A 26,158-nucleotide genomic window follows, 5' to 3' on the forward strand; every position below is an offset into this window, starting at 1 on the left:
ACATTCCTGAAAAGTAGCTTCCAACCTTTTTAATGCATTTTTTTCTCTGTCTAGGTCAGCTCTACTGTTCAGCAAGGACTCCTGAAGATCAGAGCAAGGTGGAGAATTTCCTAGCCATTTGACTGGACTAAGCTCTGCAGTACAGCTCCCAAACTTTGTACTGGGGTTGGCTTTCCTGCTCTGCCTTCCTCTCTGGCATCAGCTCAGCTAGTGTTTGGGTTATGAGCTGGATACAGAATTAGTTCTCTATTCTTCTGTTCCTGCAACTCCATTAAATTTCCACTGAGAATTTGAAAATAGCATTATATGTGTGTGTATGCATTCATACACACACAGGCATGTAAAACAGAGCTCTCGAATTCACGTCCTGGGAAGAAGCCAACATTGATTTCTTTGAACTCAGAGTGACTCCTGACTTATGAAGGAGGTCATGTGTCTAAGAATCAGAAGTGGAAATTTGTCTTTCAGTGTTTCCTCTTATCACTCATCAAGGTTCTGGAGTACATTCACATCTCTTTAAGGGCTCTGAAGAAGCTTTACTGAAAGCCTTGTTCCCATTAGCAAATCTGTGAAATTGTCTGAGACTGACATATGGGAATACAGATAGATGCATCACATTCGTTGATCCTTACTACTCAGCTTCCTAGCTGCAGTCTTTAGCTCCCATACAGCATTGCTAAGTGCTAAAGCCTTGATATTTTATCCATTCTTTCACTTGTCACAGTGCAGAAGGAGTCTTCATATTTTTAAGCAAACACGTGAACACCCAGGACTGAAGAGGAATCTGGCAAAGGTGAGACATGACAGACTGGGTGATGGTCTGATCTACAGAAGCTGGTGAGGAGCTCAGGTAGGCACACACGCTGCAAACCTGCAAATGTGCTGTTAATGTTCAAGTAAAATGACTGCTGCCATAAATCCCCTTTTTTGTGAAAATACTCTGAAATGACAACAATGTTCTCTATATTTGGGAGACAAACAATCCAGCTTCTTCAGCCTCTCTCCAACTTTATTACAGGCATAAAGTAAAAGGAAAAAGAATAAGAAAGAAAGCTATCTAAGAAGTCATTCATTTTAGTCTGCCTGGACCTCAAGCATACAATTCGTGTAGTATCTCCTCAGCACCATTCCATTATTCCCCTTCTTAGAGGTATCACACTTAGGCAGTAAAATACCTACTTAAAGTGAGTGCAGGAAAAATTGGCAGCTCCTACGTTTCTGGAAGAGTTGAAAATTGTGTTGGGTATAACCCACAAAACTGGTACCCATGTCAGGATTTATTTCTCAGGGCCAGAATTTCTTAAAAGCACTCTGTGGAGATACAGCCCAGATACTGGATCTGAACTAACTGCAGAAATATCTGGATGAGGCTGCATTGATTAATTCACAGGACAGGGAAGTCCTTAGCTTTTTGTACTGAGAACAAAGGGACGGGGATAGAAAACAAGAATTTACATTCAGTAATGTGTGGGTGACACCACACAAAAACAGCTAGGAAAGTTGGCTTCTGTCTTCCATGCTTCTACTGTTACTTCCATACGTTGAAATATCGAAGCATGAGAGCAGGTAGGTCTTTGCCCCATTGTACCAAGCATCTGAGGCTCGTGAGCTGTGCTCATCTCAGGCAGAAGGTGACTTCAGACACAGAATGTTCCTGGGGCAACCTGCGGCCATCAGCTCTGCAGGCACTTGCAGGAGGAGTCCTGGACCCTGCAGAAACTCCTGCAGACAAAACCTTTCAGTGAGCAACACCCACAAGTGAGCATATTGTAAACAGGAAAGAACCCCTAAAGCGTTCTTCTCTACTCAGAATAAGGCTGTAGTCAAGTGATTTAATTTCTCTGATACACTGTATAGTAGAGAATTGCACATAAAGATCACACAATCAGGAACGAAGAGAAGCCTGTCATTGTGGGCTCTCATTTGCCCTTTATCACACTGTTTTGCTTCATTTTCTATAAATAGATCGTGTGCAGTGCTTTTCCTTTTGGCCTCATAACTGTGAGCTGGTTCCTCACTGGCTTTGGGGAGCCTGAAGAAAATCTGCAGAGAATGCTGTAAGCCTATTTGATAGAAGCTCACAAGTGGATTAATTTCAAAACAGGGCTCAGTTGGCACATTTTAAAATATGTAATAATCAAAGCTGTTTGTAATAGATTCATCTGCTGCTGAAATCAGGACTCTGAATAGCTCAGTTTCTGCAATCTGATTTTAGTTACAGTTAAGCTGCAATCTATTTTTAGTAACAAACTGTTTCCCTGAGACAGATTCGGCTGCTCATTAGCACTGGGAGTCTTCTCTCCAAAAATGTATCGTGACATTTTCTTTTAGCTCCGACCACACCTATCCATTAAAACACAAATTCAGTTCTGCAAAGAGAGAGAGGTTTTACTATCTATCTTTTCGTTAATGGAAGATCAATTGCCCCTTTCTCCTCGTTTCTTTTGGTTAGTATCAGCACACAGTTTCCAGTTAAAGAAGAAAACACAGGAAATTCTGTTAGTCTGATACATGAATTAAAAACATACAGAAAAGAAGCAGAAATGAAGAAGTGCTTGAGTGAAAAACAGTAAAATAGCAGTTGTGTTGAATTTGTGATTTTATATCACTCAACTACTTTTTCAACACCGAGGCTGGGGCGATCCCCTGCAGTGCCTCCTCCAGATGAGATAGATTAACAGGGGCTCGAGATCCAAATCATCGCCTTTGCCAGCGAATCTTTCCAGAACGAGTTTAATCTGCTTTGCTTCCCAGTTCACCACTGGTACCAGTCCCCTCTGCTGCAATCCACCCACTTGTTTTTACATATTAATCAGCATTTTGCAGACCTTTTTTTTTTTTTTTCTGCAACGGTGTTCAAGTACCTCCAGGTACCCAGACTTCCAGCATTCTGATTGCAGGCTAACTTGGGTCAAGCCAAAGGGCTTTCCTAATGGAGAACTTATAATCAGACATGACAATTGCTTAATACATAAGTCCCTCTGAAAGTGATGCCTCCTAGTTATTTCCATTGAAACTTCAACAGCTACAAAGAGTACAATAACATTATGATACAGCAAAGACTCAGCTACAAAACACTGTTTTTCAACATAGTCACCACCGTTAGCTGATTCATGCAGGTGTTCTGATTGAGATATTCTTCATTTTGTGGCGTGACAGCTGTGCATGGTCACCCAGAACATGGCTTGTCTTTCACATATATCACTGTTGCCAGTGCTTAAACACACCACCCACCACCTCACTGTGTGCACATCCACTGCTTGGTCTCCATAAACATCCAGCAAGTGTTGATGAATGTCAGTGGGTGCCATTTTTTCTGCATAAAGCAATGACACACCTTTGCTTCATAAATGCTTCCATGTCAGATAAACCTTTCTGTCAGACTGCCCCTCTGCTGCCATCTGTCACACAGCAACAAAATGTAAAGGGATATTGGTGGGAAGCTTCAACCTCTACTGCCATACCACCAAAATTTGCCTCCTGATGGCAGGCCGACATAATTCAGTTGAAGGCATTACTTTTGGAGCAGCCCTTGTAGCTCTGAAGGTGTACTTACAATATCTTAAAGTTGCACACAGCAAGCAGAAGAGATTTACTTTAGTTCATCCCTAAAGGGTGATGAAAAATATCTCCCACTACAGCACACTGACAAGCATCAGCAGATGGTGGTCCTGACACAGCAACCTCTTGAGTTGCAGTCTTGACAAAGAAATGTAGCTCCTTGTGTTGCCTCAAATTCTGGACTGAAAGATAAATTCACTTCTGCAAAATATTTGCTTTACTGAAAACTAACTCTACCAGCTGCCCAAAGAAGCTAATTCCAAAACTGGCAAGTGTCAGAGCTCAGATATGCCATTTGGCAGATTTAGTGCTTTGTGGGTTTTGTTTTGCTTTTAATTCTTTAGCTACTACTAATGATTCAGTGTGTTAGAAATTTTGCTCATTTAAAATATTTTCAAGGTAGTGAATCTATTGGAATGAATTTCCATTTATGCCTGCCTAGAGTTTCAAGCACTAAAATGACAGTTCAAGTGTTACAGATGTTATAAAATTTAAAGTGTTAGTCTAAATTTGCTTGAATTCTCAAAGGAATGAATATATTTCCATACAATTTTTTTAGAAGGAAAACAATGTTATTTTTGGTTATGTCCAATCACTATTTTCATGCCTAACAACAAAAATAATTCCCGCTTCAATTTAAAGTATGAATGCAATCTCAACTGTTAACTGTGGTGCTGTTACAAAAATACCACTGAACTGGGCAAGAAGACTGCTCAGAGCAATTGACAGAGCTTTTCCACAAACCAGTGCAAAATGTCCTCCGATTCATACATATTTACACAGAGAGCTCTCACATACATGGGTATGTTTGATTTTGAAAATGATGTCAATCGGAAAATCATTGTCTCTTGATGTAGGGAATGCAGCCTTCATAGATTTTCTCTGAAAACACACTAGATGATTCAACATTCTTAACCCCCTTCTTGTAACTAACCTCAACCCTTCAACCCTGAAGGGTTTCTGGCACTTGCTGAAGGGAAATGTCTTCAAATGGTGGATTCCAAAGAAAAACAGAGATCATTTTATATCAAACAGCAGCACACTTGCAGAATATGGCATCCTTCTGCTTTATTTTGGTTGCCTTCATCTTAACTGTAATGTTATTTCAACAGGAATTTGTGTGCTTGGCTTTCCTGTGATGGTATCTGTAGTAGCACCACAAACGGTCCTACATTCTTCGCATATTTGATGGCATGCATCAGCCCAGTTTGGAACAAAAGCTCTTGTTTTGGACACATAGCTGTAGACTGTTGCCTGATCCAAACTGTCTGCTTCCTTCAGAGCTCTTAAACAGAAATGATAGATCAGTTTGTAGTATTTTAGCAGATCTAGCCTCAGAAAATTTATCTGACATTGCCCAAGTATGAGCTACATTTTGCATTCCTTCTTTTGAATTTAAATTTATACCACGTTCTCCATCAGCCTAACACCAAAAAGATGATGAAAATTTAAACTTAAGCTGTAATTGGGGAAGAGTTGTCTTGCAAAAGAATCTGAATATGTGCAATTAGCCTAAGCATAGGTGTTATTTGAAGAACTGTTGCAAATGCTAATTAGGTATCCACCTATGTAGCAACAGCATAAAACAGCTTTATTTGCACCCACTGGATATTAAATATAGCTTAGCTGTTCACAGTTTGCAGTTTCCCATGCAAAAAAAACCCCAGCATCTCTTATATTCCATACACAAGCTGCAATGCTGGCTGCAGCAGGGTAGAGAACAGGTTATCCAGCAGATACTCCTTGACAAACAAGGAATGGATATGAGAAAATCTTAGATGCAGACGTGGCTGCTTTCCCTGCTTGCCAGGCTAAGAGGTTCTTTAGGAACAAAGAATAGCAATACTATTTTGAAGAATAAATAAACAAATCCGATCCCTATGTACCTCAAATATCAAGGCAAAATATTCTTACTGGGGAGATGTAAGCTCTTTGAAAAAGAATACAGGTAGGGAGACTGAAAATACATCCTGTCCATCCCAGGTCCCAAAGTAGGAACAAGTATCTTCATGTCATTCTAGAGAGATATTTCTCCAACCTTTCCGTTATGACCGCTGTGAATTTTGTAGTCACTCTAGCTATCCTTTCCAAGGCACTGCTACTCCTGCTTTGGACAGGTGTTTCTCCCCACTCCTTTGAGTCTCTTCTGCTACAGTTACTTCCATCAATTTTGTTCCATCTACCACAGAGCTTTTACTCTCTGTAAACAACATACTGTTCTTCTTTACAGCAGCCTTTTCTGTATTTGATAACGCTTGCAATATTTCCTCTTGGCTGTTATTCTTCTAACAATCCAAATAGTTGCTGTCTCCCTTCTAGGTTTTTTTTCTTGAAGTTTGATCACTTACTCCTTTGGAGCCTCTCCAATCAGTCCACATCACACTCAAAACTACCACTCATCTTTGGATTCCTCTTGGGACACTATTACCATGTATGAAACCACATTTTCCCAGCCAGGTTTTAAAATGACCTCCATTAAGCAGAGAGTTTCGTCTTCGGTGAGCAGTTAACTTGAGTTATTTGTGCTTGAGTTAATATCTCCCCAGTCAGCCTCACATCACAGAGTCACAGGAACAAAGAAGTGGAAGGAAACTCAGGAAATCATCTAGTCCATATCCCACCTCGGAGGTGCAATTGAGTGCCATTTATCTGCACTGCTTTTAAAAGACTCCAGCAACAAAGTCTTCATGACCTCCCTTGGCAGTCTTTAGATTAGGAATTGTAAATCTCTGTTTACTGGTACAGGAATGTCTCAGTCAGTTACGTGCTCACCTTAACATGTTTTCATGATAGATAAATCACAATTTGCTTCCAAGAACATTGTGTGGGACTGTATCCTAGCTTATCTTTGGAAAAAGGTTCCACCAAAACTACTAGACCATTTGCATGCAGTGGTAATATGATAGCTATTAATATACTAATATCATATTAGTAAGGACAATAAAGATCTCAAAATATCAGCTAATAACTTATGCCATTTAAAAGTTTTGATGCTGAATTAGCATTACCTTTCTGTAAATCCTCTATGGCCTCTCTCCCCTCAGATTCTCCTGCATTTTCAAGCACAAGCACAAGCATTTGCTTTCTTGACATCATCAGGAGACTCACCCACCTTCTTCATTTCTTAAAGAAAATGGCAGAAGGCTTAGCACTTGCGATTTTCTCATATTGAAGGATATCGTATCATGTCCTGCTGACGTGCATAATCTGTTCTATCTGTCAAATATACCTGACCTGTTCCTTTTCTTTCCTGCTTGTTTTTTGTTAAAATCAACTGCTTTAACATCTGATCATAATTCATGTTTTCTTTTTTGGTTGAAGGGAGAAAGATATCAAAGACCTTTGCCTTTATTTGCTCATTTATTCATTAAGTAACAAACCACTACTTTTCTCCCACTACTTGATTACTCAGGTACTTCCTTGCTATCCTTCCTTGGTAGCTGCAATTCAGTTTTAGCCCAAGCATTCTGACCTTTCCCTACATGTCTATGAATCTGTCATATCAATCTTCAGCAAGTAGAAATGCACATTTTCCATTTTTCTCCCTCTCAACATTGTAAGCCACGCTCATTTCGCACTCACTGGGGTTGTTAGCTGAGAGCAGCCGCACTGCAAAATAACACTTGCATTGCACAGAGGGATTGGATTACTGCACAGAATAACTGTGTTAGCAGCTGACAAACCGTTAACTTGAGCTGTAGCCTGTGTGACCAGACAAGCCAGGCAGTTCAAGCAAAAACACCACCATCCATATCTTAAAGGTTTCTGCATTTGCACAAGACTTGACTGGAGCAAAACTGATGTTATGTCTCCAGTATGCTGCACAGTCAAGGCGAGCTCAGAGAAGACTACGAAGAGACATTAATTGAATACATTCCTTCATCTCTATTGAAATAAAACAAAAGCAACAGACTGCACAGCAGGAGGAGAATCCCTGCTGCCCACTCACATTTCGGCTCCAGTGACAATGAAAAGGATAAGAAAGTTTGACATTTTCTGGATGCGGTTACTCCTAGAGTTGCTCCTTCTCTGCTTTCACACCAGCTTGCCTGTCCCAGAGGGTGCTTGGAATGCTTTGAGCCCATAGAACATCCTCAATACACCTGTTAACGAGACAAAAGGCTTCAGACAAATCCAGAGGAAACACTACACAGCATGGTAACACAGACAGGGGGTCCTATTTATCTGCTTTATAAGTGGAAAATATTGAGAAACTGATGTAAATGGAAAGAAGCTCCCAGAGATGTTCTGCACCCATAAATTTACTATCTAAGAGCATGGCAGTAGTTGAGCATGATGCTGGTAGTTTTGCATTTTGTTTAGCTCCTGCAGTCATACGGCTCTAAGAGTTTCAGCAGAAAATAAAATAAAATCCTCCAGTCCTTGGGGAAAAGTCACAGTTTATCTCTAGAAAGCATGAAGCTGCAAATCTGAAAAGATGCCAAAGTTGACAGTTAACTGCCACATACTACTGAAGCCTTTTTTTCTACTCTTTTCTTAAACGCTTTCTTCCCACTCCCAGGCCAGGCTCCAGTTTGGAAGTCACTGAATGAATTCCACAAGTACTACAGTTTGTACTTTCACAAACAGCTTAAAAGCTGAGCTATCAGATTTCACAGCTCTGTGAAGAGGCTGGAACAACTTCAAAGCACTTCTGAAATATCTACTGCTTTATTCTGGAGAGACAATGGCCTCTGTATAGCTAAGGCTGAAACACTCCTTCCTTCGAAAGTTGATTTTGACACTCACAGTCTCAACTTCAGCAAAGTAGCACCAACACTGAAATATCACATCCAAGACATTACACCAAGGAAGGATTTACCTGTAAAGTTGGAATGAGATCTCAAAGCTTTTAGACAAATCACATGATCTTAGGTAGGTTGTAACTTGAAAATGGGATGGATTCCAAATTTGCTTCAGTGTATTATTACCAGTGGAAAGCAGGCACTTTTGATAAGGTTTTTAGTTACTAAAAGTAGATCTGTATTACACTATTAGAACAAAATCATCTTTAGTAGTTCTCTTAAGATAAATTTTTAAGTGTCAAATACATTCATTCTAGAGCTTATAAGGAAAGGCTTCATAAAACCTTCCTATACTGAATTATTTTAGATACAGCTGTTTTTTGAAAAATACAAGTAGGATTTTATATATTCTTGGCCAATCAGTTTATTAATCAAAACCTTTCACCCAATCTCAAGAATGGTTGCAAACATCATCTCCCATAAAGCCATGAGCATGCCAAATACATTGATGTTTACTAGGAATAACAAAATAAGAAATAGGAATCAAAAAACGCCACAGATACATTTATATGAAAAGCAGCAAAACTGACTAAGCAAATACTGTACTGAGGGTATACTTCTAATCTCCAGGTGAATGGAAAGTTTTAATTTACAACTGTATCACGTGTAACAGAGCTGCTACAATTCCAAACATGACAACAGGGTGCCACATGTCATTTCCCATGTTCTTATATGTCCCAATTTTTCAGTTATTAAATGACAAGCTAGGAAATGGTAATAAACAGACAAGTCACAATGAAGCTAGTGAGTGAAAGGATAGTCAAGTTTCATCAGAGTTTGATGGAAGCTATAGAAAGCACTAAACATCAGCTGCATCAATGTATGAGAAAAGAAACAAACAAAAGAAAACAAACTCAAGAGTTCTAACCAAGGAAAAATGAGGCACTAGAATCATTCATGAGGTGAAATGCCATCTGTCTATATGATACTTTGTTTATGATGTTTATGTGAAAGGGGCTGGAAAGGCCAGCTGTAAGTACGGCAGTCTAATGCTTCATCATCCTCTCTATCTCCTCAGAATCTCCTAGAACAAACTGCACATGGCAGGGAAGACAAACTCAACACTGCTGATTAATCATAGCTCTCCTTGTTAAATAGCCAGGGGAGACAATAGCAAAGTTTCCACTGAGTTTATCAGGAAGAGGAATTTAGCCTGATTACTTAATCCCCTTATCCTGTTGATCTGGTGCTTTGCATCTGTCTACTGCCAGCCAGTCCCTGGGCAACAAACTGTTCACAAGGTTCTGTCTCCGCCACCTTGCTCACCAATTCCACTTGTTTCATTCATAAAAACAAAGGGAAAAGAATTTTCAACTAAATTAGAAACTAGCTAAAATTCACACTGGTTTTCTTCTGCGGAGTTGGGTGCGGGGAGGATGCTGAGAAATCTACCCTCCTCCGTTATGCCCATTTGTGATAGACATAACTCTAATTACAAACTTCAGGTAGATTACGAAAAGTGTGGAAACTGCCTCTCAGAGCTTCAGCCTTTAAGCCACTTAAAAGGCATGAGCTGTTCTTAGATGACACTACTAAATTTGGGAATCTGTCTCCGGTACTGGATGCAAAGCTGATAAGCCCAACATCCAGTCCATCTCTTCCCCCTTCCTTCCCAATAATCTCATAATGTAACCTTTATTTCTTCCAGATTTCAAATGCTTTGATGATGCTTCAATCTAAACTCCTCAGGCACTGTACAGTCACAATCAGCTCAATATTCTGTAGAGCTTCCGCAGTCTCAAAATTCAAAGGTAAAACAGAAGAAGAGACTCTGGTGGAAAAGCAGTTTACTTTCCCTAATGACTCCTCCAAAACAGCAATGGAGAAACAAGTTTAATAATACCTTAAAAATAAAGAAATAGAATCTGAAAAGATAGCAGCTAATAAAGATCAGCCACAAGCCACAGAACTGGCTACAGTTTAAACTTCTTTAAAATAGGTATGCTTTCTCTTCTCCAAGTACAGGGTATTTCGTTGAGCAAACTTTTTTCCCATGAAACCACTTCCACATTACAGCTGAGCCATGTTTTTGACAATAACGTTTGGTTTGGCAAGTTTTAGCATGGTTATCTTGGAAAACAGATATTTCAAGCTATGCTGTTTATTTGGTCCCAGTATACTCCAAATTATTTTGATGAAACCTCAAATGTTGTATGAAGGATAAGTCATAGCCAATAAATCACCTGAATCACCCCATACAGGACAGGTACTGAGTGTTTCACCCTGCCCAAGAAACAACACCAAGTTGTTGATCTGTTACAAACTGGGAATACCTATAATAAAAGGAAGGATTCTTTTTATTGCAAGAAAGCAAGTAAATATATACAGCACAAAGAATAGTAATATGACCCTACAGCAATACTCACCATCGAACAGAAGGATCGTAACTCTTCTGAGCAGTTAGCACTTAAGTTCATAAAGTTACTGAGGCAGCTCTCACAGCATTTGCCTCTTTCTAAAAACTGTTATTTATGTGCATGCACAGATATGTTATGCAGTTTATTGACTTAAAGGCAAGAGTCCACACCAAGCAGCAGGAAGGGAGAGCTATTTCTTTATCAGCACCATCTTCTTCAACCACAGCAAAACAAAAAAGCACTGCAAATTGTAATAAAATGCAAAGAAGAAAGATTTAAATCCCAAAATGATGCATGATAGCTCACTCAAACGTGATTTTGTTTTGTTTTCTTCTGGGTCTGTTGCTCTTTAATGGTGTCATAAGAACGGCTGTATTTTTTCCTGAAAATGTGAGGCTTTTGCAAACAATTCACAATATCAAAGGATGATATAAATCATTTTTTATAGTCCTGAATACCTTAAGAAGTTTCTTTCAGAAGTAGCAGTGAGTGGCTCAATTCTCAGAAATGCTCTATAACCTCCCAATGGAAAAGACAGTATCTGTCCTTGCTTTGCACTTGTAGAAATCAGGCCAATTCTAATGTCTGGAAATAAATAATACAAATACTTTTAATATTGTAGTATTAAAGTAATTTCCATTTTTTAATTAATCAGTACTTAATTTGAAAATTAATACATTTGTAATATTCACATTGTTTTTCTCACAAATGTTCACATACACCTCTCCATTTCTTAAACTGTCCTCAATGAGAAACGCACAAATGAAATACCTCCTTTTCATCTTTCTGCAACCCAAACACTGACTGCTCAGGAGTTAAGAACAGCAGCAGGAGAAGGAGAGCACTTGAAAATTTAAGCTTAGCACTACAGCACTGTCAGAATAGGCAGATGAGCAACTATGATAATCTCACATATATTTATAGGAAATTTCATTATTTTGTTTCTTTTATTATCAACAGTACTATAAACATGAACAGGAATTAATAGCTAATGGCAATAATTATTTCTCTCAATTTATTTTCTAGTCTGTGTCAGTCTTCTATATTGCATATATGTCTGAAATATTGCACCAACAAACATCTCAGAGAAATTCTTCAGATACCATCTAATTTACTAAGCGGCCTGCTACAGATGCAAGTCATAGACTGACCTCATTTACACAGACAGAGATCCAGGATGGTTACCACCTTCAGGAAAATAATTACAAGCTAACTTCAACACAAACTGCTGAACTGTACCCCAACATTGCAGAAATGTCTTTGTTATTGACATTGAGTCCTGGGTGAATATTTTATATGCTTCAAAGTAGAAACAATTCAACATTTCCTCCAAGAGATATTCCTGTTTAAAAATCTCCTCTACAAAATGTACATTGCAACTGCAATATAAAGCAAACCATAACTGCAATCCTATACAAAGAATATAACAGGTAATTCATTCTGTAACTCACTAATGAATAAATGCTACTATATGTGGATGTTATGGCTGTGACGGTGCAAAATTAGTTTTCAAGGACGACTTGTGACTTTTGGTTGGCTTGCAGTAGGTGCTGTTTGGGCATCTGTTGGTTTTACACACATAGATTCCTGTACATTGTCTTTGTTAGTTCCTTCCTGATGCTTCTCCTGTTTTGTCTTTCCCTATCTACTACACATCTATTTTATGCAGCTTTTCATTCTTTTTATTTTCTTTTGGAGGGCATTGCTTTATTTCAGGTCCTTAGAGAAATTAAATACAAATAATTTGTACTAATCTTCACATAGAGAAGAAATGATGAAATGGACATTGTCTTCTGCTTCCAGCCAGTTGGTTTCTTTAAAGAAACAGCACTCCAAAAAAGGACTGAAAAAAAGCATTCTGAAAATAAATTGATTAGCTTCCTATAAATTATTTTTTTCCTTTCTTCCCTCTTAAAGCTTTTATCTATATTTTTGTCTTTCACTCAGGCAATAAAATTGATTAAAGTCAAATTACATTTCTGTAGGCATCTATTTGGTAAAACTTTTGATACAGCCCATCATTCCAGATGCATGAGTTGATATGACAAATTGTGCCCGGGAAGCTGCCACTGACTCCAGACAGTGTTGGGTGTACAATTATGCAATGGATGCCATGATGCCCAGTCACTCAAATTACTCAGCTTTTACAATTACCTGGTCTTTTTGGTACATGGCTAACTCACACATTTGTGCTGGTGTCTGCATACAGAAACTGCATAACTCTTTGGACAAGGCACAGTTTAATATGTGCTCAGAAGTTACTATATACCGACCACAGGAGTGGTCACTGGAAGCAGTTCAAAATGTTTTACAGGAATGCTTTGATGCTATCCAGAGCAACACTACTGGCCAGTAGCAAGACTGTAATTATGCTAGCTGGATTTGGAACCAGGGTTGAGTTGCAAGAATTCCCCCCTCAGCTCACGCGCTCCAGAACTTTATCAAGGCCAACATACTGTTGGGAAAGTTCAGTTTCAGTGAAAATGTAAGCCTACAGCTGAAAACCTCCTGGGCTGTTTTTGTTTTAAAATCTAGGTCACGTCACTCGAAGAGCAGCGGTACATTTTCTACACAGGTGTAGAGGATGCAGGAATTCTGTATAGAAGAAAAAATACAAACAAAGGAACGTTTACAAAAATCTAACTTTATGTAGGGGAAAAATATTAACATAATTCATTATAAGCTCATCTCTGGCCTTGCTACCATCTGTGGTGAGGATTTTGCTCTGCAGTGAAACAACCAATATACAGCCTTAAACACTGCTGGGAGCACACAAGCCCTATGTTTATTCCCAGAGACACATTCATAAATTATAAAACCAAACGGGGACCACTTTGTGTGGGCTGCAGGAATGTACTTAGTAATGACATGTTCTGTCTGCTACTGTGGCCAGGACAGGCATTCAGAACTTGCAGCCAAATGCATGTTTGCTTGAGTCAGGTATGTTGACCTCGTACACCTGAATAGTGGCCCCTAACTTCTCAGCCCAGGTTGCCGGCGTTCATGCAGCTTGTCACTGCTGGAGCAGAGCCAGGCGGCAGAGCGGTCAGTCACTCATGGCACCTTTACAGGCACCGGTGACCTCAGCAGACAAGCTTTGCTCTGGTCAATGCAGTTTTCGTGGGCAAAGATGATGGTGGCTGTGGATTTGGTTGGACTTTTCCCAATCTTCCTTGGCTACAGTTTTTAAACTCTTGTTTCCTTGGCATAAACACATGTCCAAGCTTGAGACTTACAGTCCAACTTTTGCTCAGCCAAATTTTGCTGGTTTGAGGAACCATTATCTCTATTCTCTACTTCCTCAAGTGACCCTAAACTAGGGAACAGACTGATCAATATTTACAATTGCAGAAGTACTTATTTGCTTTGTGCCTCATGGCACTGGCTTATGGGAGCTGTGCATGATGTTCTCCCACACAAACGCAGATACAGTTCCCATTATTGTCTCAAACACTGTCAGGGAGATACATTTCTCCCCTTGCTTCTAAGCAAAGAATCCTCTTGACTCCCTCCTCCTTTATGCAGTCTTAGAATTTAAACAACAGACAAACACTAATGTCTTATAAATTATTTTGTAAGGTATAATTATTTTCAAAAGAAACTACTAATCTAGAGAATTATTTTACTCTCAAAAATGAATGTTGTTTTCCATGCCTTAGGAAGTAAAGACACCTTATCATGTCTGAATAGTTCAGTTCTCTCTGCCATACATTACCCTGATTAATTTTGGCAGTGATGAAGTTGTAGAAGTAATTTAAAGTTATGATCATATGGAACCATTGTATTCACCACTGCAGAATCATGTTCCTGTTTTAACCCTTGTGACCTTTCTCCTCTGCAGAAGCACAGGAGGTAAAACCTGCTCTTAGAGGGGTTTTTTTAGAGTATTTTCCTTTACCATTAATGAGAATGCACAAATCCTTACACTCTGAGAGTCAATTTAGTTAAGAGAAGCAACAATTTAACTGAGAGTGCTGCAGTACAGCAAGAGTACCAGATAGGTATACTAAAGATGGAATCACACAAGAACAATAAGGCTGTTAAATTAAAGACAAGCTAAGTTCACTTTGTCAGTCTTAGAAATTATGAATGGAAGTGACAGACACAAAAACACGTTTGCTGGGTAAAACAAGAATATGCAGAAATACCAGACTCACCATTTATTTCCTTTTTTGAGTTTTCTTTCCTGTTTCCTTCTCATTATTACTACTGAAGTATTTTTAGAGAAGTATTGTAAATAATGGCAGTTATCTGTGTGAATTGTATGCCATTCGTGGCTCAATGCTTTTAAGTAATAGCCTTGTCTTCTTTCAGACTGAGCATGTGCTTTGTGTGGCTTCCCGAAATAACTTCTGGCAATCCCTGCAGCTAAAAGAGCTGTTGATTTCTAGAAAGTGACACATTAAGTGTCTACAGAAAGATCAAGTATGAATTGATTAAAGAACATCTATCTGAATGTCTACTGTGAAGTGATCAATCACTGACAAGTTTCTGAAAGTGGTTTCAACTCTGCATGCATACAAAGGTAATAAGTAGCAAAAAATACCAAGCAAAAAAAGCGTTCTTCAAAGCTCTTAAAAGAACTAACCTGTATGACATCAGTTTATATTACTGTTATATATGACAAATACATAAATAACAACACTGCTAAGAAAATGGATTGGTACACCCACCTCACTGTTATCACAGTGGTATTTGCTTGGCAAGGATACATGATTATTTTACAGTGATGGAAGTTTCATTAACAACAATTTCACTGTACTGCCAGCTAGCAAAGTGTTTAACAAACACACTGGGCAAAAGAGACTGCTCCTAAAAGAAAGTAGCAATTCACTTAGCAATTAGCCTGCTAATTTCTTGCTACTTCTTTAATAGAGCCCAAATAAGCATTAAGGCTGCTGCCCCACACTGGAAGTTGCCACCTTTTGAGTAATATTGTGACCTATGTTATCATGTTCCAGATTGTACTCAGGAAAACATGTGTTGTTGTTTTTGTTGTCGTTGTTGTTTTAAAGTGAGCTTGCTTCTTTTCTTTCTTTTTTTTCCTCCAGAGTTCTTACACCCAGGGAAATCAGGGCATATAGCTGATCAGGAGCAAAATTACCCAACCAGACAAAGCCACGCAGTATTCCACCAGGCCATCATTTTCAACCAAAGATACCAGAGAGGACAGAGCCTTTTTAAACTAAAGTAATTCTAAACTGTGGAGAAATAGCTTTATTTAAAAAATAAAAAATAAAAAAATAAAAAAATGCTGTGTGCCCATCTGCTTTCATTAAAATCAGAGAGGCTGTAGTTGCATGATTCGCTGACACTAAGGACAATTTCAAGTTAAGAGTTTCACACTTTTCCCAGTTCTTGGGTCATTTATGTCCAAGTTAATTCAGTGATATTACTCACAGTATGTCTCCAGAAAGTTCTGCTGGCATGCTCTCCTCAATCAGGGTCAAGTGTGACTTCCATTAATAGATTATAAAGAAGGTTTTTGAGAACTGCAAACCTGGCCCGAATGCTCACATTCCAGTGAGAACACCTTGACTGTACAACAGCTAAAAAGAAACACAAGAGCAAGGGACTGCTGAGCTAATCATGGGACAGAGAATGGGACCTTCCAGCAGCCAAGAGATCTGAGTGAGTGAGATAACACTGAAGAGAACAGAGGAAGTATTAAAGTGGAGAGTGAAACCTGGAGAGAGATGAAGGGCTGAGTAGTGTTACTGCCCTGCAACAATAAAGCTCACATATTCTCTCTATAAGTATTTCTGTGCAGCCCAGCACTGCAGGAATCGAGCGCTTCTTTACTTAATCCAACATCTCCACGAGGAAGGCAAAATCACACTCATTTTGCACACAGAAAACTAAGACAATAATATTAACTCTTTTATCTGACATTATTCAGGAGGAGGTGAGAACAAACGGCTTGTGTCTTTGTTAGCTCGCGTTTTAAAAATAACACAGCAGGCAGAAGTGCCTTGATCTTTCACACACATGTGTCATGTTCAGGTCCTTCTCCTTATCTCTCACCTCGGATGGCAACCCTCAGAATTACCCACATGACTGAGGAACTGGCATTGAGCCAACAGATTACCAGGTCACTCCACGGAGAGAGCCAGGCAAGGAGGAAGCCCGGGCAAATTGCTTTCTGGCAGAAAGAGCAAAATTTCAGCTTACCTTCTGCTGCAGGATGCCCAAGTGGCACTGAGTCTGGAGGGGTGAGATGGGACTGCGTTACTGAGGGAAGCCAGGGAGCACAGACTGCACTATGGCCCTCATGGGCACGCTGGGAAGCTGAAATTAATGCAAAGCACACTGCTGATAAAGGCAAACTGACATGAGTGAGATTACTCTGCCATGTAGCTGAGGAAAGCCAGACAGTGTGGTAAAGCCGCCTCCTCTGAGGAGCTGAGCACACTCAGCTACATTGCACAGCAGCTTGGGGCTGTGCTGAGGGAAAGATAACCAAATGCTAGTTTAGAAGAACTGAAACACTGTTCTTAATTCACCAGCTGAAGGGAAAGCAATAAACTGATAAAGTTATAAATACTACACCTTCTTTTGGTTAATGCTTAGAGATGTGGCAAAGCAGCGCTACCCGCTCTGAGGGAATTTAAAGGGGCAGCGTCCCACTGTCCAAGTAAAAGCAAGGAGGACAATACTCTGACATCTCAATACTTTGTTGACAATAAACAATTCATGGAATGACTGACATTTTACTTAGTCTAACTGATAATAGGGTTTCTTAAAAAACAACCACCACCACCACAAGCAGACAAACAACAAGAGAGACAGGAGCCATGGCTTCCTAGCTAAGCAGGGCTGGCGCTGAGGCCAGGAGCAGCGGCCCGGCCTTCAGGCCTGCTGCCACATGGGGACGGTTTGATCACAAAAGCAGGGAGCCAAACTGGGTCAGATTTCTTCTAAAATTAAAGAAATAAGCTATACAAAAATGGCTGAGTTTGTGACTCCCACGTGAAATATATTTACAATGCCAGAAAATTCTAATTGTCAAACAGGAACAGACCTTGAAAGAGGAACCTTTCATCTCCAAAAATGCTGCAGAAGTTTTCCTGAACTTCTATCGATTCTGTGGCATCAGTGCTGTTGTAATTGTTTTCCCTGCAACACTCTACCCTCTGCAAACACAGGAGGCAAGTTCTTCAGTCAGGTCTTTTTCCTCTAAATACTCATTTACGTGCTCCGTTTGCATTAGATAAACATAGGGCCTGAAAGCAGCTGAAAAAGCACAGTAACTTTTTTCAGCCATGACACACTGACTCTTCTTCTTGTTCTGATACAGCATTATTTATCTGCCTACAGATAACTTGATTACACCAAGACGATGTATTCCATTGGTTTAATCTATAGAGGGCACATAGATTTTATTTTATTGTTTTACTCCCAGTCTCCAAATATTACTGTCAAGAATCATAATACAGCAGAAATGGCAAACTGGGGTCCCAGCAGCCAGAGGGGTACCCACCAAATAAGAACTTTTCCATAGGTTGTGCAATGTCATGGGAATTTCCAATGCAGTCACTTCTCCATGACCTTTTTTTTTTCCCCCCTATGCATCTTGGTTATGCAAAGCACCATTTTTCAAACCACCAATCAAGTCAGATCAAGAGATCAGAACGTCACAGAGCTTCTTACAAAAACATCATCCTGCTGGCACAAATTATGAGGTACAAGGCATCCTATGTCCTATTGCCCTCCCTTCCCAGGGGCCCACCCACTACAGGCATACACAAACATTTAATTATCCCATTGCTACTAGCCCAAATGTAGAATTCAAAACTTGCAATCTGAAAATATTTTAACACAGAAGTTGTAACAACGCTGCTTTTTTTTAAATTAGCCTCCACCTTTTCTTCTCATGCATAAACATTCTTTCAGAACATATATTTGGAAAGAAGTGAACAGGACAGATCATGGTCCTCCTCATCCCAGCTAGATTCCTCATTTCATCCTTTATGTGAATAGTAGCATCTCAGAGGACAGAAGATAAAAAAAGAAAGTGCTTTTCTACAAACTGAAAGTCCTATTTTTTTTTCCATTTCCCCATTTTTTCTTCCATTCTCCATCCTATAGCCTGGAAAATTTCATATGGGCATCCAGTAGGTTCAAAAAAAGTTCATTTATGGTATATTCAAAGTTGTATCCAAATTAAATTACTAGTGAACAGATACACACAAGATGAACTGAAAGAGTGAAAATACTGTCACCTTACATGAGTGAATAAGTCTTAAGGCTTGCAGACAAAAAACACATACTGCACCCAAAGATGGGTGGGAGATGGACAAATGACTTCAAGAGAGTGAGGGTCGGTTATTGCTCATTTTCACTTTTTTAAGTAAGCTAGGTTAGGTGAGCTAAGCTGCAGAACAAAGCATTCAAGCATCTATCCAGGCTGATTCAATCATTAGCTGACATGCTGTACTTAAGCTCCTACCAAGTACCAGCTTCAGCTAATCATTTCAAAAGCAAATGTGAATGCTGTGCATACTGCAGCATTAATCTCTGTTATTGTACAGCCGAGTTATGTAACTAAAATACGGAACACATTGAGTTGATAGGAGCCATTTCAGCACATACTACTCATTACACAGCCCTTGAATGTAATAGAGGGCATGAATAATAGCTTCAACTATAAGTCACCTGGCAGCAAGATGGACACGGATGCTTAGTTCTTAAATATGCAGAAAGTAAGTCTGCAGCATCGTAGCATGCCTATAAATGTGGTGTTCCCTTTTTCTTTTCTGAATTTGTACTTCTGCTGGAAAAACATCATAAACATTACAGAAGACATATGACAGTTGAAATGCTAATTAAAGAGGATAATATAAAAGACTAGAAAGATTTAGAACTCCACAACATGCATCAACTCAGCAACAAATCAAGTTTTAAAACAACAATTATCGGGGTGGGGGGAAGAAGTGTATAAGCACTGCTAGTACTTCTGGAAACTGCTTCAAACTGTTTTTACAACCTCATTCATTTTCAACCAATAGCACTAACAAATGCATTCAATATAGTCCTTTTTAAAAACTGAAGCTGTCACAGTAATGGACTCAAAAAGAAACTCAAATAATAATCAGCAACTTCCACTCGAAAAAAAATCATAGCAAAATAAACTCCTGAGCATCTGAGCCTTACTATCTGATAGGCCATAAAATACTGTTTTATCCAAGGTGCATTAATGGGCTAACATGGACGCACAACATGGGCTAACATTCAGCAATCAAATCAACACTATAAGCTTTTATGTTGAACTGTTAAACTGTAGAAAGCTGTAGGTGAAGGGTTTGAGAAGGGTGACTTGGTTCCATTGGTTGTTTTGTTTTACTTCTGAACACATGCAGGTTAAATCCTGTCTTCTTACATATTAATAGTTCTTCATGAAAAAACATACTAAAACTCTCTGAGAGCAACTGCAAGCTCTTGTGGCTTAAATTGCCCTTTCCTACATATAGAAGTGATGCCTTATCTCGTTTACTGATCAGCATCAGTGTCTTTTGGTGGAGACTGTTTTGTCAGCAAAGGACGGGATTTCCAAAGGCAGCACCCTTGGCAGTCACAGGTCCATCTTAGGCTGCAACCTCACCATGCACCAATATCCTTAAGTCTGCCAACATCAGTACACACGTAATTGTCACCAGTGATCTGTAATGACTAAAATATTTTAAGGCGTAAAAATTTTCTCAGCAGAGTATTTTGACTTGGTAGGGTCAAAAAGTGAATCTACAAGTGCAACAATACCAGTACATTTAGGGGAATGGTAAGCCTCCGAGCAAAAAACCAGGTGAAAAAACAGTGTAGATGAAGGGGATGTTGCTCAATTGCAGTCAGCAGAGGACACTGCACTAACTTCATCCTAGCCCCAGACATCGTAAACATCTCAGGGGAAATAAATTCTTTTTTTTTTTTGAGGGTTTGACAGCCATCCTCCCATCCTCCATGGAGGGCTGGTGCACTGAGCACCTACCTTTCTTGATAACAAGAATTCTGTCAAATGCACCCTGGTCCATAAAGTTGCTTTGCAGAAGCAAGAGCGATGACCAACAGGGACCTGAAATATCCTGTTCTCTTATCATGTTAACAACATTTTGCTTTGAGATCTCCAATTTCATTACTTCTCCAGACCCAAAAAGAACCAAGACTTTGCAAATGCTACATATAAAATAACAATATACACACAGAGCCAGAGTAAAGCACAGAAATAAGTCATAAAAGAATTCTTCTTCATTCTTTCTCTTGCACCGACTTCCAGACAATCATCTTGGTCGCTGTTTTTAAATTTCATGCTGCTATTTTGCTTTCAGGGATTTAACTTGCTTAGAACTCTCCCACAGACGTAAGTGGAAGGAGGACCGTATCCTGAAAATTCACCAGAACAATGAAACGAGATTTTTAGTGAAATATCCACAGAAAGGCAGAATGTTTTTCATTGGTCCTTTACAAAGCGCACTCCCTACTACTTCTAACTATACTTAACGTTCTTAAAAAGTAGTGATCCACAGCCATCCTTAATGGCACAGTGGCAACATCAAAGAAAGCTACAGCGGGGCAATCTGAGATATCTGAGACAGTTCACCAAGAAAAACAAACAAACAAACTACAGCAGATAAAACAGTATCTAGTTTATTACATATAGAAAGAGATTTCCAGAATTTACAAACACCCACATTTTCATTCCAAGGAAAGAGTTAATTTGAAAAGTTCACCCTTTGTTTTCATTTTGTTTTGTGGTTTTCTGTTTTTTTTTTTTGTTTTTTTTTGTTTTTTTTTTAATTTCTATTCTTTACAATATATACAATGGAAGACTTTGATTTCTATTTTTCTGATTTTTTGTCAGTTTTTGTGCAATTGACGAATTCAAGTTGACACTTGTAAATACCATGTACAGTAAAGTTTGTCTTCATTGTAGTTAATACAGATTATTATTTTACAAGGAGTACAAAATTACTTTTCTTCTGGAAAGAAATCAGTTCAGCATCAGGGTTATCTTACAACTGATAGTATCAGCAAATATGACTGTACAATCAAGGCCCAGGGACCAATGACTCGTATTATATTATTTTCTGAATTACAATCTTAAAACAAGAATAGTACCCTACTCTATTCTTAGAAGCCTTGTTTTAATTAGGTTTCCCACTCTGTTTACAACAGAATATAGTATACCTCAGTTCCACATCAAAAAAGATGTGCTGTAGGAAAAGTTACATTTTAATTAAAAAAGTACATGTATAAATCAAAACCTATGTTAAATATTTAATACTCTTCAACCAACATTAAGTTTTGTATGTAATAATTTACAAGGATGATTTGTCATACAGGTTTTCAGCAGCAAATGAAGTTGTGTAAATGTGCTAGTAAAATACCCATTCTCACCATGACACAGTGGTGGGCACATCAGTTCATTGTGGCCAGCTAAGTCCTTACGGTAGAGGATTAAGAGAGACTCATAGTCCAGGTGTCACAGTGCTTCTGCTTGGCACAACACAGGATGTGCAGCTCAGTCAACTAACTCCTGAGGTTTGTGTAAAGTAAACAAACTGAACTGGATGCATCGTACCCATTTACAGAGGAAGAGGAGGAGGAGAAGGTGAGGTCCTAGTTGTGGTAACATGAAACATTTAGAGTCTTGATACCCATGAGTTAAAAGAAGGATTTGCTGAGGTTGTATAGGTCATCATTCTGAAAAAGAAAGAGAAAGAAAATTAGCATCATGGGCACTGTAAAGTTTTCCTATAATTATCACATCTCTCCCGACATCTTTCACTTTTTTTTTTTCCTATTTAAAGTGTTATCATTCAAACTGAAAATGTTAGCACCTTGAAAAATTATGGCATACACATTTGAACTGTACTCAAGCATAATTTAAAGAGCATTTAAAACAGATGTCGGCAATGAAATTACAAGCAGTCGGAAATACATTTAGATTTGCAAGAGATTCACCTAAGCAGAAACAATTTAATTGTCTATACCGGTTGCCCCAGAAAAACTCCTATGACAAAACAAAAAAAAGGTCAAACAACTATCCTGCTGCTGGCATTTTTGCGCAACACGTGGAAGACTCGGGCCTCCTTGCAGGGCTTCCTGCAAATGCCATGTTTTGCTTGAGAAGGATGAATGAGCATCAGGGGGGGCAGCACCACCATTCACCACTGACACACAAATTAGAAAATAACTGTACCCAGAAAATCCTATTAAAGTCCATAAATGTATTTACATTTTATTTCTTTCTCTGACAGAGGACTATGGAAATAACAAGGTACTGCAATCCTAATAAGGATTACTTATGATGTTCCACAGCACAGGTTTACTAATGAGCAAATGCCAAAAGTTGCTTTTGATCCACATCTTTAGAACTGTGTGCAGCTGCAGAAGAGCTGAGGGCAGCCCTCATGGCGGCTGCAGCTTCCCACAGGGAGTGGAGGGGCAGCGCTGAGCTCTGCTCTGTGTGACAGCGACTGGGCCCGAGGGAACGGCGTGGAGGGCAGAGGGCACAGAACAGATCCCATGGCAGTGGGCACAGCCTTGAGCTGCCAGAGTTCAAGAAGCATTTGGGCACTGCTCTCAGAGAGGGGGTATGGGTGGTCCTTGTGGAGCAGGGGGCTGGACTTGAGGATCCTTGTGGGTCCCTTTCAACTTGGGGTATTCTGTGATTGTGCCACTGGATGATTCTCATCATCTCAGCTCTAGCTGTCCTAATCTAGCACATAATGCAGATGCCTAAAGTCCTCTCCCATCTCTGCATTCCGGGTACATCTACATGAGCAACAGAGGATGGAGTGAGACTCGGTGTCCTACTGGGAATCCCCTGGCAGGCTCTTCAGCCCTTGGCAGGACATGGGTCTCCTTGCTGGAAGAACCAGGGTCAGAATCACACATCAGGGCACCAGCAAGAGCTCCAGCTGCCTCTAGGCCTGGCCGGCTGCAGGCCCACACAGAGCCCACCAGCAGGCAGCCACATAGAATCATAGGATTGCTCAGGTTGGAAAAGACCTTAAAGATCATTAAATCCAACTGCATCCCAGCCTCCATGCAGTAGCATACACAGCCCCGGAGCTTCTCTCTTTGCACCACAGCCGGATGTAGCCATACCCACTGAAGTCTGAACAACACACCCACAAATGAATATCGGTTTTGTTTTCACTGGGGCTAGAGGACTACCATCATTTACATTTTGGGAGTTGCACATAAAAACTGATGAAGCAAGGCTTAGACTTTACATAAATATGTGTTTATTTCTATATTAAATATTAACTAAGCTCCTGAAAATATAGGTAAATAGTGTATTTTCCTCAGTACAAATAAAGACTTCCCAAACACATGTTGACGTAAAAAACTGAAAAGACCTCCTGTCCTATATTCTTTAATTGGCCAAGAAACAAATTTATTTTCTGAGGTCCTTCAAGTGAAAGGAAAGCCTATCCTTGCAAGTGATGTGTGGTATGCTGTGAAAACTCCCCAGAGAATTATCTCACAGATCTCTTATTTACTTTCAACTTTCTTTTGCACTTGTATTGCAACCTGCTGGAATGTTCTGAGCCGAATATCTATATACAGCTTTGCAGAGCTTTGCAGCTTTCAACTATGCTTGACCTAAAATTAGCCAGTAATGCCATACTGTATTAATAAAGACTAATGACAAAGAAGAAATGGCTTAAACTAAATTGAAGCATAATGTGTGCAAATTGCCCATTTCCCATCCTGGGTGCAGCAGGGCTGCAGGAGGAGTTTAGTGACCACTGGCAAGGCCACCAGTCTCAGCTTCTCTGCATGGGCAAGGCAAGATGAAGGAGACAGGTGTCCTACATCATTGGAACTTATTGTGTTAAGAGATTTAAATATTTGAACAATAATTTGCAACATCAAGACAGAAAGTGACATTTCTACACTAGCATTCAGGTAATCTCAACTGAAATATATAATCTAGAAAACAAAACCTGTGACTGCCAAGGGTGCTGCTTTTGTCTAATGCAATTCATCACCCATTCAGCCAACACAATCGGGAACACATTGCAACTGCTATTTTAAGAAGTCACGAGAGTAAATGAGGAAAGAGTTAACAAGTCTCTATGAAAAAGAAAACACTTCCCAGAGGAATTCACTAAGCAAATAGTACTGAAGAAAATCACAGTTACAGCATCTTTGAATCTTAGAAGTCCTGAGCATGTGTAAATGAGTAAAAAAAAAACACAAAAAAACACAGCAGGTTTAAATATCTGAGAGCTTGAGACTCCAGAGGAAGACAGAGTCATGCAGGGTGTGAACAGAACCGGGCTGTGCTTCATATAAACTTCAGTTGCCAGTACAAGAGGAGGCAGGACATGGGCCCTGTCTTCCTGCTTGTTATTGCACCTCCAGTATGTCCAGAAGTACAATATGGAAAACTACTTGTCAAGCAGGAAAAATATTACCAGACCACAATTCAGCCATCATCAGTCATTTTAGAGACTACGGATATTCCAGTTCACAAACTCAGTCACCTTGTAACCGGCACCATTAAGAAGTACTTTTTAGAAGTTATTTTTAAGAATTCCTACTGCTCACCAAGATACAGAAGTTCATTAGAAACTATTTATTATTTTGGCCTAACAAAAGAAAACAACACCAAGTTTCAAACTTCAATTTAATGTAACAACCCCTAACTCAAGTTATTGGGGTGGTAATGCACATGTGTAAAACCTGCTATACGTTTTCTACGATTTCAAAAAAAAACCCAAAAGCCAAAAAAACAAAACCAAAGAACACAGGGAAGGAGAAGTTTTCTTCTAATTTCACAAGCAGAAAAAAATTAAGACTACGCTATCCACCCTGTGAGATTACTGACCGCAATGATTGTTTTCATCTCCCCAACTCCTCTTAAAAATCTCTTTCTGCAATAGAAGAACTGGGTAACAGAGAACAACCACCCCCGCTGCTATGAGATGACAGAGGCGCCTGTTCTGCCTTTCTGCACAAGAGTGCCCAGAAAGCAGCCCTTCTGAGAGAAAGCTGCTGCTCCAGGGCAACTGCCGACAGTCAACCTGGAAGGCTTTGATCCAGGGAATTCTTGATTGCGCATAACTTCTAGCAAAAAGCACCATCCTCAATTTTAGTGTACACATGTTCTTTGTTAGACTCAAAAGAATACTTTATTTTTTTGGCATAATTTTCTCTCTCTTCAGAGAATTATTACAATATGTTTCAAGGCGGAAGCACCTTATAAGGTACTGAAGTCATCAGCTAGATACCTCATTGTTTCTTATCAACAACCATAAGCATTTCCTTAACAACATATAAAAACAGTGTGGAAGGCAAGTGTTTTAATAGAGAGCACTAGGACTACAGTGAGCTGAGGTAAGGATCATTAAAACCACTGACATCACTGTTGGCAAGCATGGAAAAGGGAAAACCTGTGTTTAATCTATTTCCTATTGACCACAAGCT

General features: G+C 39.4%; 2 protein-coding genes across 2 annotated transcripts in view; both read right to left on the reverse strand.

Moving 5' to 3' along the window:
* Positions 1-17,549, reverse strand: part of LOC149916599 (uncharacterized) — a 135,259-nt gene extending 117,710 nt beyond the window's left edge. The window contains exons 1-3 of the transcript XR_016469593.1: positions 16,895-17,549; positions 11,182-11,308; positions 7,511-7,664 (exon numbers count right to left, since the gene is read on the reverse strand). The gene's annotated coding sequence lies outside the window, so the exon portion shown is untranslated. The remainder of the gene's footprint in view (positions 1-7,510; positions 7,665-11,181; positions 11,309-16,894) is intronic.
* Positions 17,550-20,004: 2,455 nt separating this feature from the next.
* IRS1 (insulin receptor substrate 1) overlaps positions 20,005-26,158 on the reverse strand; it is a 49,707-nt gene continuing 43,553 nt past the window's right edge. The window contains exon 2 of the mRNA XM_031596361.2: positions 20,005-22,417. The gene's annotated coding sequence lies outside the window, so the exon portion shown is untranslated. The remainder of the gene's footprint in view (positions 22,418-26,158) is intronic.

The sequence above is a fragment of the Phasianus colchicus genome, chromosome 10 (genome assembly GCF_987193195.1).
Source record: "Phasianus colchicus chromosome 10, bPhaCol1.hap1.1, whole genome shotgun sequence".
Lineage (NCBI taxonomy): Eukaryota > Metazoa > Chordata > Aves > Galliformes > Phasianidae > Phasianus > Phasianus colchicus.